Here is a 14,877-nt window from a genome sequence, read left to right as displayed (position 1 = left end):
CTCTGTCTCTGGTGAAGCCTCTCACCGCCCCTGAGCCTCTGGCCTGTACCCCAGTTCAGTATGAACAAATAAACAAATCTTTAAAAAAAAAAAAAGATTGTCCAAGTAGGAGTCACTATTATTGTCATTTTCATGGCCTCATGAGATGCTTAATTTCCTAACTTAAATGTTGCAGAGGTGATAACACTGAATTGCAACTTTGGTTCACACTTGATATATCATTTCAGGTTCCATCACCTTAGTGTTTTTTATGGGAGAAGCAATAAAAGATAAATAGAGCTAGGAGGAAATAAAGAGATGAAAAGTGAAAGCTTATGACTAATAAGAATGCTATTGTTTTATTTGATTTAAAAAAGCTAACCAAAATGTGGAAGAAATAATTAATCCCAACATGCTGCATCATTTTTTTTTTTTCAAAATAAATTAAGCCATAAGCAATTTATCTTTTTCTCTGCTGCATTATTTGGATGTTTAATTCTCTACATGGTTAAATTCAGTTCTTGAATCATTTAATTCTGAATAAATCCATTATGTCAGTTTTCATTAGATTGGTGTATATGCATAACCAATTCAACTAAAGTTAAACTACAAAATCAATAGACAAATACAAATATAATACCAAAGAGTAGCTCTAACAGAAGTGATTTCAAGTTCAGCCATAAATATCTCCAGTGTGAAAGAGCAGGAAAGTGGTTACCCACAAGCTCCATAAATATAGTCAAACCTAATATATTTAACCTTAATATTACCTTAATTATTAAGCCTTTGATTTTTACAAAATTGAAAGAAAAATTTTAATATGTAAATATTTTTTCTGTAGTACATTCATTAAAAACCTTTGTTGGTGATGATAATTGGTTTAGTAACTTCTAAACAACAGAAAAAATAATCCTTATATTTTGAAGTTATGTGAGAAACATTTGTTACCTTTAACTGCTCTTTGTACTTGACACCTGAATATTTCTAATTTAAAGCATTTTACTACTGTAAAATCCAAAATGCCTCTGTAACCACTATTATTATTTAAATTACAAAAGACATGTGCTTTTTTTTTTTTAACATCATTTTGTACATTTTTTTTTCCATCTCAATTGTAATCCCCGCGGGTTTTCCATTACCAAGTCACCAGTGTGCCATCATCATAATCCCGTGCACTTCCCTCCCCACCCCCCCATTTTTGATCCCATTCCCCACTCCACCCCCACAAAATGTCTCTGGTTTATTGTTGTTCACTATTTTTGTTATTTTCTCGCCTGGTCCATTATACTCCTGCTATGAGTGAAACCATCGGTATTTTTCTTTCTCTTTCTGGCTTATCTCACTAAGCATGATCTTTCAGCTCCATCCAAGTTGCTGCAAAAGACATGTGTTTCTCTTTTTTTTTTTTGGTTGCTGAGTAATATTCCATTGTGTATATGTACCACATCATTTTAATCCAGTCATCTACTTTTGGGCATTTGGGCTGTTTCCATGTTTTTCCAATTGTAAATAAAGCAGCAATAAACATGGGGGTGCAGGTATCTTTTTCAATCAGTGTTTTTGTGTCTTTTGGGTAGATCCCTAGGAGTGGGATTGCTGGGTCACATGGAAGCTCCATGTTTAGCAGTTTGAGGAACCTCCAAACTGTTTTCCATAGTGGTTGTACTAGTTTGCATTCCCACCAGCAGTGCAGGAGAGTTCCTTTTTCTCCACATCCTTGCCAACATTTGTTGTTGCTAGTTATTTGAAGATGTGCCATTCTCACTGGAGTGAGGTGATATCTCATTGTGGTTTTAATTTGCCTCTCTCTTATTACAAGTGATGTTAAACATTTTTTCATATGCTTGTTGGCTATCTGTATTTCCTCTTTGGAGAAGTGAAAAGACATATGCTTTTTACATAGTTCTGAATTTAGTTATAGATTTCAAAAAGACTTTGGAGGAGGAAAGAAAATGAACTATTAATTAACTATGAATATCATTCACTAATATGGGCAATATTAGAATTAAGAGTCAATTTATTCTCATTCTATGTACATGTATCATAATGCTTTTTCAAATATATTAACCCACTAAGACCTTTTCTGTCTCTCCTTAGCAGTGTATTTCGGTAGATTTGTCTGTTCTGTTCCCTACTCTATCTCCGGTGAATCTTCTCACCATCTGCACCCCTGGTCTACATCCCAGGTCTTCTATGAAAAAAATAAATAACAATATAAATAAGCACACACACACACACACACACATGTACATATACTGGGTATATATATATACTGCTTTTTTTTTTTCAAATGAATTTCCTCCCTGTTTAACCTCTACTACATAATATATATGGGGGGGGGGCAGAAATAAAGTAGTACTTGTTAATAACCTATTGTTCATTTCACTTTTTTTAAGATTTATTTATTTATGAATACAAGAGCTGGAGTAGGTTTAGGAGGTGTGGGGAGTGAGAGAGTGGGAAAGAACAGGTGGACTGACTGAAATACACTGCTGAGGGAGCAGCAGGTGAGACAGATCTGCTCCATTCTGAGTTAGCTCCCTGGCCAGGGATAGAACTCTCATGCTGCAGTGGCTGTGAATAGCTTCATAGTACTGAGACTTACCCCTTGCACAACTAAAGAAGCCAATGACACTTATTTTCAAAGGAAATATGAATTTACAAATAAAGTGTTGGGTAAAAATTCTGAAATGTTCACTAATGTAATTTTCCAGAAGTTATTTAACTTCTTAAATACATCTTACCTATCTGTTGGTATAATGTCGTATCCTCTATGATGCTGGATAACATTTAATTTTATCATTTTAATTTTATCTCTTAATTCCGTTGATGATGTCTCTTAAAAGGTACAATGTAACTGATACCACATGTCAAGAATCTAGACAGATTTCCTACCCTCCCTTTCTAGATGTGCTAATTCATATGATCCCTTTAACTTAACAGCACATTTAAAGACATTTGAGACAGAGGAAGATTGTGCTATCATGGCCATTTATGTTCTCCTTTTTTTGAAATGGATTTATGCTAACCCTACATGTATGAACAGATGTAGAAATGGCATATATGAGATCTTTACTGAGGGTGAACAAAGTTATCCCACTTTCTAAATTGTTCAATACCAAAACAGGTGATTTTCTTCAGAATCACTAAATATTCTGCAGGTAATTTTAATGAATAATTATCCCTAAAAATAGTGTAAATTATATTGTTCACATTCATCTCTCAAGAATAGTTGAGATGTGTCAGGTACAAAGTAAATGTTGACCAGGTTTAAATTATTCAGATATTAGTTAATGGGCTTGCTATATCACATTATTAATTAAGTTTACTAAAGCACAGAACAAATTAGCGAGAAATGACTTATTTGGTCACAAATAGAACTTAAAACTATGGTAGGATGCTTAAGTTGATTGAGAAAGACAGCAAATGAACAAAAAAATCAAGTATGAAATTACCCCGATCTTTCTGACAGGTATGAAAATAGTCACTATGAATTTTTTAGATTCTGTTTGTAACTTCTAAATCAACTTATTCTGGTTCCTAAAACCATCACAAGATAGCTTTAATTGACCAGGCAATTTAATGTACAGAGAGCACCAAAGAGTGTGTGAGCCGTCTTTGTCAATATTTTTATAGTTCTCATGTAAATAAGTATTGGATGGATGAGATACACCTAATGCTAGAGAAGAATATGCTTAAACGGAAGAAGGAGGAAGTACAAGTGAAAAATGTGTTTATATTCTCATTTTATCTTAAGTGCTCTTGATAATTTTTTTTTTAAGTTTAACAGTGGTATTCAATTTTGACATATTTTGATCACTTACTATAGAGAAAAAGTAACAGTTTGGAGAGTATAATCAAAACCTATTGAAATTTCAAATAAATTCACTTGTCCTACTATATGTCCTTAAGAACTCAAATACCCAGTTTAAAAATATCAAATGTACAGTATCCTGGTATGTGATTTAAGTGAAATATATAAACTTACATCTCTTTGATAGTGTCTTTCACCAGCTATTATAGACTGAAATGTTCATGTTCCTTAAAACTCATATGTTGGAACCAATCCCTAATATGATGGTTTTTGGAGTTGGGACCCTTGAGGGATAATTAGGTCATGAGGGTAGAATCCTCATTAATGGGATGAGTGTGCAGAGGCCCCTGAGAAAGCCTTTATCCCTTAAGTCATGTGAGATTACAGCAATCTATAAAGTAGAAAGCAAGACCTGACCAGACACCAATCTGCAGGAACCTTGAACTTGGACTTCCTAGCTTACAGAACTGTGAAAAAGAAATGCCTGTCAGTAATAAGCCACTCAGTAATGTACTATTGCATTACAGTAGCTCAAATTACAAGATGCCTTCATTTATGGATTGCTACTTGCTTCCAAAATCTCTATATTTTTCTGTTTGGATTCCTATTCCTCAGAAAAATTGATGACTTCTAATTACCAGGACCTTAGATGACTTAGTTGTTTTATTTGTTTGTTCTTCTGATCACATAGCAAATGATTATGGAGTATCTACTTCATTCCAGCCAATGCTATGGATACTGGAAGCAGAAAAAAAAAAATCAGTCTTAAGAAGGAAACATGTGTCATCATCATAATTATCATCAGCATGACAATGAGACAATCAGAAACATATGCAAAGAACAATGGCAATACCATGAATGGAGAGATGAAATATGGTATGCTTTTTTGTTCTGTTCTTTTAATGTCATTGTCCCGAATTTATCTCTAGAAAAAGAACCCTGCAGGCTGCTTAGAAAGTGGGCCATTACGACTTATTTCCTTAAATTTGCAAACTTACTATATTTTGCATAAGGCAAATGTACAATAAAAATTTTCATTGATAATCATTTAAATGACTTACTTAAGCACTGTTGATAAAGCATAAACATAAAAATTAAGCAGTATTTGAGAGAGTTGCCCAGACGTCTCTGCTTTTCTATATTCAATCACTGCCTCTCTGACCCATATGTGTAGCAGGTTCTTCCTGCTAAGCTAGACACTCATAGACCTGCATTCATGTGGACAAATAGCTTTGATGGTATGTTTCAGATCCTCTCCAATTTCTGACCAAATTGCTAGCATCCGTAAAATACTAATTTGAAGTCACATGTATCTTGAAATTGAAAGATAAAACTTCTGGAGGATATTTAAGTAAATTCAATTTATGCCCTGCCTCTTGAAACTCCAAACAACTCTAAATTAACATCTTATTTGGCAAGGCTGTAATTACAGAGAAAGTCAGCTTTTAAAGGCACTGCTCTTCAAAATATACACCCAACCACTTAAGTAATGACTTTCCTTGATAAAGTACAAAGTGCTGAGCTGTCCTTGAACCAAACTGACAATTTCTCTCAGCAATGACCTGAAGACAACAATGTGTACTTGGAAAGGGAATTGCCACAATTTTTAATCTGCCTGGTTTTCTGATCAGGCAAAATATAAATCATTTAATCAGCTCCCAACTGAGCATCAGGTACAACTAGTATAAATTTTCCTTCATAAAAGTTTCATCAAAGCTGGGGATGACTGCACTGCCTTATCTTTTACTAGAGAAATTACAGCCTCTGAAGATTGGCTAGTAGTCATATGTGATTGATAGGCTTGGGGTGGATGGCCTTCATGCAGAGGAGTTCAAGTCTAAATGGTCTTTTCAGTTACTTCCATCTTCCCCTTAAAATAATGCTTTGCTTCATTTACTGCAAAGGAAAATCCAACTAACAATTTTTTTTTTCAAATGTTCTCACTTCTATCAATTTACAGCTAGGAAAAAAAAAAAAAAAAGAATTGGCAGACACAATCCCTGATATGGTTGGAGATTTGTTTCTTATAATTCAACACACCAATATGAGTAACTAGAAGACTAAAGAGAATCATAATGATCTGCATAGCTTTGTGATTGATATTTATGAGATGAATTAGTTTTATATGTTGTTAGTGACTATTTTATATTTGTTATATATTATCTGTGAATTGGAAAGTACCTCCAAATAACTGAAAAGAATATGGATTTAAAAACTTCCTTATGACCCTCCCTGTAGCACAGCAGGTTAAAGCACAGCACTAAGAAGCTAAAGCCACTTAAGCATGAGTAGAATCCCCGCCCCGGAGGTGACCCACAAGGCACGGTAGACCTCTGACTCGCCCACAACTCCCTTCCGTGGTATACTTCATTGATCTACCTTTTCTACTCCCCATCCTGTCTCTGGTGAATCCTCTCACTGACCTTGTTCCTCTGGCCTGTACCCCAGTTCTGTATACATAAATAAATAAATCTTTAAAAACAACAACAACAACAAAAAAAACTTCCTTAATCAGATCACCAGCTTGTCTCCTTTTTTTTGTTAATACTAAAAATCGTTACTATAAAAAATTTCATTTATGCATCCCCCACTATGAAACTGTTGCAGCCACTGCAGCACGAGTTTGATCCCCAACCAGGGAGGTGACCCACATAGTGTGGCAAACCTCTCCTGACCCTCCCACTGTTCCCTTTAGCAGTGTATTTCAGAGCATCTGCCTGTTCTGCTCCCCACTCTGTCTCTGGTGAATCCTTTCACCCCTACACCTCTCACCTGTAGCCCAGTTCTGTATTTATAAATAAAACTTAAGAAAAATATATAGATAGACCTCTCAAGTTTTGATCACATCAAAATCTAAAACATAAATTAGTGCTAACAAGTAAACAAATAAGTACATTTTAAGGAGTCTGTTTATCAGTAGACTTACATCATTCATAATATATCTCAATTTAAAATCCCCATTATTTTCAATAGTTTCAAATCAATAAGCATATAAACTATTTTATAGCTAATCCCATATACTCCAATTTAATGTGTTTTTTGACGTAGGCTACGCAACGAATGCTGTCTATGACATGGGCCCGGCATGGGGGAGACTCCTAAGAAGATGAGGGGTTTTCTAAACCTCCAAAGAAGATGAAACCATGGGAATCTCCACAGCAACGCCTGCAGAAACTTCCTCATTTATTCTTTGTTAATAACAGTCTAAACTGGTTATATTATTGGCTTGTCTAAATTAACTTGGACTAATGTATTAATTGGCATAATACATAGCAGGAATTAATTTTGCAAGAGGCTAGGAAAAACAGGTTGTAGCTCTGAAGACAATGGGAAACAAAATTATGTTAAGCTAACTGGCTGGTGACCAGAATCTCACCAGAGAAGTGTGCTTGCGGCATAAGTAGATTTTCTGGTGTGCTGGAAAGGTCAATATTTCACAGGTTGCATGGAGGTTAGATACCCTTAGCTTAGACCAGACTAAGATAGACAATGATTGTAGGAGTTAGATAACAATAATAAGCTATAAAAGTAAAACTTAAAGGAAGACAATATATTAGTAATATTCTTAGGAACAAATGATTTTAGAATAGGATGTAGGGATAGGGATCTAAAGTTAGGGAGTTAGTAAGATGGTTAAACATTACCAAATGCCCTAGGTGATTGATTGTGCTGGGAAATGAGGTACATATAGAAACCTTGATTGTTTCTTATGTTTTTCTTAAAATTACCAAATAAGTTTCTTTCCAGTAGGAGGCCACGGAGGTCCCCAAGTGACTATGAAAAAATGTGTAATGATTATTTTTACTTTGTTTCAATACTTTTGTTAATGTAATCTCACTGGCTGCTTCAACATGTAAATAAAACCCATTGAGATGCTCAGTAGGAGATACTTGCACCAGCTAGAGTGTCAGTGTCTGTCTCAATAGATTATTTCACCAATGCTGCTTCATCCTTTGGGAAAAAGCCTCCTGACTGCCCATTGTCAGGGCTGGACTTCAACAGTATTTTAATGTGTTTATGCTGAATTGTGGGGTAAACAGGCACAGAAATTTAATTCAAATATTAAAACATTCAATTGAGATAACAGCGCATAATATAAATGTTAAACAGTATATGTCCCAGAAAATTGTATTTACATATCATGTAAACTAAATACATATAATCCATTAACATTAAAAGAGAAACTGTTTTAGAACAATCATTCTAGCTGATAATAGGGTAATATTTCCCTCAAATGAACAGGTGGAATATGACATTGTTACTTATGTGATAAAGGGAGAAAAGGTTATCTATGAATGTGATGTTTCATGCCCAAACCCAAGTAAAAATTATTTTAAAACCATTAACAATACAAATTCTAATGCAAAAATACTCAAAAAGTCAATTATAAGCAACTTCCCAGTCATGAAATCCAGCTGCTGCTCTCACAAAGTATATACTCTAACTTGACCCTTCAAAATGTGATTAAGTCATAAAGAAAGTAGAGTTTTGAAAACTTACAAAGGCAATTTCACTCCCAGATAAGTGTGAATAACCACCTCAATGAGGACTCCATAGTACACAAATCCTGGCTGGACATTTCTTTGGGTTATTTCACTGTTTTCTCCAGCCTGCTTGCATAGAAGCGTTTCCTGGGGGGTTAGTCAAATGTTTTTCCAGATTTGAGGCTCTTCCCAGAGATTTAAATCAATTGACTTGCCCAAGCCCCCCTTTTTGCATTGTCACCCAGCACTTCAAGGAAATGGCACAGAGATGTATTACTGATACTGTTGTTAAATATGTGTAACAGTAAACTGAAAAATAAAGGATCCTCAAGTAATGTAATAGATTTTTTTAGATACTTACTCTTGTTGTATCTTACTCTTGCTGAGTAGGCAATGAAGTGGAAAAACTGATTTGAAAGAAAAAGAAAATTTACAACTTTTGACGACTGGTGTGTTTGGCCCTAGTGACTAAGGGAAAAAAAAAAAAAAAAAGTGAAGCCAGGACTGTAAGTAACAATGGATGTCAATATAAGTTTGAATTCAATTCATATTTTTATTACAGAAGGCTATAACAACACTTTTCATTGAGATGAGGTTCTGGACTATTTTCCTATTTAGCCTGAAATTTACCCTCTGCCACCTTCATTCTTTACTAGACAGCTGTAGCTGCAAGTAACTGAAGTTCGCTAGGAATTCAGGGTCTCTACTGGTCAGTACTTTCCCCCTCCCACTCAAATGAAATGTTTTATCCAGTTTCAAATTCCAGAAATATTTAAATTCTTAAATATTTAAATTTAAATTTACATGTAGCTAAATTCCTAAATGTTTCTCCAAAGAGGACATGCAGATGGCCAACAAGCATATGAAAAAATGTTCAGCATCATTTGTAATAAGAGAGAGGCAAATTAAAACCAAAATGAGATACCACCTCACCCCAGTGAGAATGGCACATCTTAAAACAACTACCAACAACAAATGTTGGCGAGGATGTGGAGAAAAAGGGACTCTCCTGCACTGCTGGTGGGAATGCAAACTAGTACAACCACTATGGAAAACTGTTTGGAGGTTCCTCAAACTGCTAAACATGGAGCTTCCCTACGACCCAGCAATCCCACTCCTAGGTATCTACTCAAAAGACACAAAAACACTGATTGAAAAAGATACCTGCACCCCCACGTTTATTGCTGCTTTATTTACAATTGGAAAGACGTGGAAGCAGCCCAAATGCCCAAAAGTGGATGACTGGATTAAAAAGATGTGGTACATATACACAATGGAATAATTCTCAGCAACCAAAAAAAATAAATAAATAAAAAATAAACACATGCCTTTTGCAGCAACATGGATGGAGCTGGGAAAGATCATGCTTAGTGAAATAAGCCAGAAAGAAAAGGAAAAATTCCAGATGGTTTCACTCACAGCAGGAGTATAATGTACCAGATGAGAAAATAATAATAATGAGCAGCTATAGACCAGAGGCAGAAATGGGATCAAAAACAGTAGGGGGAAGGAAATGCACTGGACTATGGTGATGGCACATGGGTGATTTGGGGATGGGAAGCCCACGGGAATTATAACTGAGATGAAAAAATTCACAAAATGATGTAAAAATAAACATTATTTTTAAAAATTCTTAAATGTTTTGTAAATGTATAAATTAGTGAACGAAGTCTATTCTTAGTTCTATCATCCTTTTCCATAGCTTTTCTACAATAAGCTATATTGATTTTGCCCCTAAATATGTCTCCATCTCTCAAAAACCATCAGCCTGGTTCAGACACCATCTCACAGCTGAGCTCACTTGTATACAAACAAATTAAATCATGGCACCAAAAGAGACCCTTTGATGACTGGTTGGGGGCTTCACATTACTTTTAGAATTAGTTCCCTAACAAGCATGTACTTCACCTCCTTCTGAATCTGACCCTGATTCCATCTACCTTATTACATTACTTTTGTGTCAGACCAACCTTTTTAGCATTTCCTTGCCTAGTGTTCTTTCATGCTCCCACTTTCTTCAGGGTCTCTGCATATTCCATTTCCTCTTCAGTTCAAAAGTAACTTCCAGGGCCTCCCTGGTGGCCACATGTTAAGTCTCAGTGCTATCACCTGTGAAGCCTGAGTCCCATTTCCTGCTAAGGAACTGACACATATATAGTGCAGCAGGCCTCTCCTTTCTTGCCCACTGTTCCCGTCAGCAGTATATCAGTAGATCCACCTGTTTTACTCCCCAATCTGTCTCTGAAGAATCCTCCCCACTCTAAACCTTTGGTCTATACCCCAGTTTTCTATGAAAAAAAATAATTTAATTAAAAAAAAAAACCTTAACAAATAAATAAATAAAAGTAAACTTCCCAGGGGATGGTTTCCTATTCATTCCCCTAAGGACAAATAAAACGGTTATGGGGGAAGACTTATAGACAATTTTTGTTGTTTGGTACAGAGGAATTTTAAATTTTTTAATGATTACTAGATTAAAAAATATTCCCCAGATATCAAAATTCATTTAACTTACTTTAATAGTCCAAACTTTCAACTAATAACTGGAATACAGTATTTCTGGAATGTATGAATCAGTAAGAGGAAATTGGTTCATATCAGGAAATATAAAATACTATGACTACAAAGGTAGAAATTAAAGTAAACTAAGCCAGTCATTAAAATGGTATTAGATGTATTACTCCAATATAGTTCTCAAACTTTTCAGTCCCAGGACCATTATGCACCATTAAGTACTAATAAGTGTCCTTCCTTATTATGTTAAGCTTATGTTTATATGGGTTATGTCTATTAATATCTAACATGTTAAACTAAAATTGAGAGTGAAAATTTATATTCATTTAAAATTCATGCAAGAAATGCAAGAAAATGAACTGATTAATTTTATATATAATGTACTTTGATAAAAAATATATTTTCCCAAACAAAACAACTAATAAGAAAAATCACATTTTATGTTATGTAACCTCCTTAATAGATGACTAGGTTAAAATAGCTGGATTCTCAGATAGGTCTCTGAGTTCAATTTGCTACAAAATTATGCATCATGCAGCCTCTGTAAAACTTATAAGAAAATGAAAATGAAGAAGAAAGATAATTTTGTAGTATATTATGAAAATAATTTTCAACTTGCTACCCTATGAAACCAACCTAGGTAGTAAACCTCCAGTGATCCCCCAAACCACACTTTGAGAACTACTGATATAATGTATCTTTGAAATTGGCACACTTTTGAAAATAAAAGAATGCACTATGGAGAATAATCCTGAAATATGAAGCATAAACTGAGATTATCATTAATATGCATTAATGAGTGGTTAGAGAAATATGATAATTAAAACATAATTCAAAAGAATTATAGGTTATATTAAAAATTTTTATGAGACTGCAAATGTTTTTCAAATTGGATATGTATCACTTCTCAGCCTTCTGGCTAAGATCACATGTAGTATCAAATTGGATATGTTTTTGTATATCCACAAGTGTTAAAATAACTCCTGGCCCTCCCTGGTGGCCCAGCGGGTCAAAGCACTGCACTAAGAAGCATAGGCCACTTCCGCATGAGTTCGATCCCCGCCTGCCCTGGAGGAGATCCACATGGTGCGGCAGACCTCTCCTGGCCCGCCCGCTGCTCCCCTCAGCAGTGCACTTCATCTATCTGCCTGTTCTGCTCCCCACTCCTCTTGGTGAATCCTCTCACCCTCCGCATCTCTGGCCTGTACCCCAGTTCTGTATAAATAAATAAAATAATAAAATAAAATAACTCCTTATATAAAAATAATTTAAAGGAATGTTTAATAAGAAATGAATATATTGGTTTTTTTGTTTGTTTGTTTTAAAGATTTATTTATTTATTCATACAGAATTGGGTGCAGGCCAGAGATGTAGAGGGTGAAAGGATTCACCAGGGACAGAGTGGGGAGCAGAACAGGCAGATCAACGAAGTATACTGCTGAGGAGAGATCTGCCACGCCATGTGGTCACCTCCCGGGCAGGCAGGGATCGAACTCATGCGGAGGTGGCTTAAGCTTCCTAGTGCTGTGCTTTAAGCCGCTGCACCACCAGGGTGGGCCAGAAATGAATATATTGTTACCTAAAGGAACAACTAAAGGATAGTTTGATGCATATTCCCCTTAGTGTTATAGATTGTATTGAAATAAACATGTGATATTATATTTACATTGTTGCAGTAATTCTAAATTAATATTTTACTTTTTTCTTAGTCATTCAACTTTTAAGGTTATTATAAGCCTATAAATATAGAATCTATGAAGTAGAATACAAAATCTACGTGATAGTAATGGAGGGTCACAGAACCTTTCATCTTGAAAATTGTACATAGCTCTAGCTAAACTTGAAATATATTGACTACAGTTGTCTATGGTCTATATTGTCCATGCCAATTATTAAATGGAAACATCCCATCCCTTATTTAAAGATGACATAACCTCTCAACCTTACAATGAAGTGCTAAAGATATTCCTAGAACTTATGCACAAGCACACACATACACTACATATCACTTAGAAGAAGATAGTTGATACTTTACTAAATATGGAAAATTTATTGAGTATGAGATAGTCTTTGATATTTTCTATTCCACAGAGATAACCTTAAATATGGAAGCATTCACAGATTCAGAATAAAAAGAAATATTGAAGACAGAGGTGGGTGATTTTAGTAAGCTGATAACAACTAAGTCACCCAATATGTAGAACCTCATTACTAAGACGATTAATGATCAGATTTTTAAAAATAAAGATGGAACTGTAAATTTTATGATTTTTTCACATAAAAATACTACTGTAAGCCTATTATAATTAAAGTAAGTAGGAACAGCTTTAAGCTTTTACTTGTTATCCACGAGATAACAGAACATAAGGGCTAAATTCTTTTGAAGATAAAATGAACCAGGTTTAAAAAAATATTCTTGGAGTAGAACTTAGGTAGAAAGTCAGTGAAAAGTTAGCTTTGTCTAAAAAAATAGAAAATTAAAGTCTGTTTTCATTTGTATTGCTAGGATATAGAGATAGAAATGTGACTTATGTAATGAAAGTTGCAGTGAGATGGTAAAATTGAAGTAAAAAACAAACAAAAAATTTACAAAGATGGTTGGAGGTCAGGATAATGAGTGATGGAGCAGATAAGCAGATAAGCAGTGCTTCAGGCTTCAGATCCCTTTTTGAATATAATGTGTTGGTGGTAATATTAGCTTCAATAGGTAGCCAGAATTTCACCTAATAAGATACCAAAAATGCAGTAAATGTCTTTTTCATGTTTATATCTCTGGAACCCATAACAATTTCAACAACTTAGCACATGCTTGAGAACTTACCAATTGAGGAATGAATATATAGTGTATAATCCTTGACTCCTGCTGGCTAGGAATGGATAGGAGACATCTTACATATGACAAACTTGGAAATATTTATAGACTATAGGGACCTTGACTGTTGGGACTAACTACAGTTTATTAGATTGCAATACAGTAGTCATGAAACATTTTTGAAAAATGAGTAAATTTTTAAATTAATACTTCAGATTTATTTAAAAGCCAGTTGCTTTTAAGAAAGATTAGAGCAATGGTTTTCCAAGTCATAGCTATCATTTCTATGAAGGAGAGTCACTGATTTGAGAGGAAAAAAGGAAAGTCTAGAGAATTGGAACTTACTAGATTTTTTTGTTGTTGTTGTTTTAATGTCAGGCACTACTTCATACACATTAGAAACACTATTAGAAATATTTAATTTCCATTTTTATATGAAAAAGTATCTGTTAAATAATAAAAATTATATAAAGGTGAAGAAGACAAAATTTAACCCCAACTTTACTCTAAAAGTAAATCACTTGCTATTTCTACTAATAATGAAAGTTACATTTCTGGGAAGCAACTATCTCAAGGAAACTAATTAGAGGATTTTATGGAGGAACAAGTTTTGCACATCAGTATTACAGATTAAGAGAATCATGAAATCTTGACCGTACCTCTCACTAGGATGCAGAGTCTACTTTTCCCTCCACTGATTTACGCTGGGCCCATGAATCCTTTTTAACCAATGGGATGTAACAATCCCACTACAGATCCTGCTGGGGCTTCTATCAGGTTTCCTGTAACACTCACTATCCAGGAAAACTAGGCACTATGTAAAAAATCTGACACTCTTGAGATCACCACTTTACAAGAACTCCAAATCAGGTGGAAAAAACTCTCAGAATGAGATATGCATGACGTGTAGAGAGAAGTCATAAAATAGCAAGGCTCCAGCAACTGAGGGCAGAATCTTTCCTGAAACCTCCTCAGTCCCTGCCACTCTAACCAATGCCATGAGGATCAAACACAACCTTCCTAGTTTAGTCCTTACCCAATCACTGACCCCAAAGTTGTAACAAAAATAAAATGGCCATTTTGAATTACTATATGTTAGAGTAAATGATAGGTCAGTAAATAGATAATCAGAACAGCAGGGAGCAGTAAATGTCATTATTCTACTATTGACTTTAAAAAAAAATGTTGGAGGCCCTCCCTGGTGGCACAGCGGGTTAAAGCACAGCACTGAGAATCTAAAGCCACTTCTGCATGAGTTCAATTCCCGCCTGCCC

This window comes from Condylura cristata, unplaced genomic scaffold (genome assembly GCF_000260355.1).
Source record: "Condylura cristata isolate star-nosed mole 26May11 unplaced genomic scaffold, ConCri1.0 scaffold00012, whole genome shotgun sequence".
Lineage (NCBI taxonomy): Eukaryota > Metazoa > Chordata > Mammalia > Eulipotyphla > Talpidae > Condylura > Condylura cristata.
Note: the sequence above shows the minus strand (reverse complement) of the source record.